We start from the raw sequence: 1,600 nt of genomic DNA, 5'->3' as shown, positions 1-1,600 counted from the left end.
CAAGATGAAGGACTTTTCTTTATATCAAACACAAATAGATACCTAAGAACTTAATTTGAACACGGTCTTACACTGGAATAAGATGGGGTTATTAGGCTTATTTAGTGGTTAAATACACTGGCCTTGCACCAGACAAGTCAGGTTCCAGGGTCAGTATGCTTCTACCATGCTGAAGTGTTTTTAAACAACTTGACACTAAAACACTGTAATCTCCAGGGATGCTTTTGGTAACAGACCATGCTCTGTAAAATCCTCATGAATGGCTGCCATGCAAGTAGCCAACACAGATTATCAAATTATTAAGTGCATTGCCCAATTGCAGCTCAACCAGACCAAATGGGTCATGTGGTCACATTATCTGACCAATAATACCAGGGTAGGGATCGTATTTTTAAAAATATTTTGGGCACAAGTCTGTGATAGCCTGCTGACCTCTTCAGCAATTCAAACTGTGTGTAACAGCGCCATCTAGTGCTTCAATTATGTTATTGTGTGTGAGAGAAATTGTCATGTGGCTTATTACCATAAACAATGGGGATTGAGGTTTCCTCAGCTTGCTCCATCATTTTCTTTCACTAACTTAGTCTGCTAAAACACTGGTTCGCAACCCTTTTGACTTGTGAACCCTTAAAATGGAGCGATATCAACTTGTGACTCCTCATCACAGAAAATGGCCTTAATGTGGATGTGAATTATAAGCAGTCCAAACTAAAAAAACATTTTTTCTTCTCAAATCCTCAGAAATTCTGGGAAGTGCAAGTACAAATAGAGAAAAATAATGGAAATCTTTGTGGATAACCTCAGATTTATATTAGGACCCCATGGGGGGTCTTGACCCCCTGATATAGGAGAAAACCTTCAGCTAGGCCAGATGTCTTCAGGTACTCTTGCACACTGATTAATTCTTCTTCAGTCAAACACTTGAGTCAGATCGATTTCAAAGCAAAATAGATTTACTAATTTCAAAACAGAGTACGAATATAGGCGACAGAGCGGTTCATGGAGCCCCATCTCTTGTGGAGGTCATTGCAAAGGTCTTGTCTGACACCATTTTTTTCTGCTGTTTAGCAACTTCCACTAACAATGAATGTTTCTGTAAAAATTGGTGTCCTATTTTCCACAGCAGATAAGCACTTGTTAAACTCTGTATTTATATCTTACTGATCAGCAGGTACAGGTCCCTAAAAAGTTCCAGGTTCACTTTGCTTCAATTAGATTTTGGTACGGCCATTTTCCCAGCAGACAGATGTCTGTAGTAGAAACAGTGGACAAAAACATTTTGCCCAGGGCAGTGGTAGATGAAGTATTCAGATCCTTTACTTAATTAAAAGTACCTCACTATTAAAGTACTTTCTTACAAGTAAAAGTATACAACTATAATCAGTAAAATATAAAGTATTAAAAGTAAAATTAAGTTAGATTATTATTACCCATGCATTAATGTAAAAGGGTTAGGGTTAGTGAAAAACGTGTAAACATCAAAAGTTACCTGTATTTGAGCCAATAATGCTTTGAGTAATAAACAGAAGTTTTGGTTTAAAAAAAAATTCAGAGGTTCATCCACGAGGATTCTGTCAGTGTGAAAATTTCATCTCATGAA

The sequence above is a fragment of the Micropterus salmoides genome, unplaced genomic scaffold, assembly GCF_014851395.1.
Source record: "Micropterus salmoides isolate LMB-PRFRI ecotype aquatic unplaced genomic scaffold, ASM1485139v1 Ms_hic_scaffold_22, whole genome shotgun sequence".
Lineage (NCBI taxonomy): Eukaryota > Metazoa > Chordata > Actinopteri > Centrarchiformes > Centrarchidae > Micropterus > Micropterus salmoides.
This window is presented reverse-complemented; position numbering follows the sequence as displayed.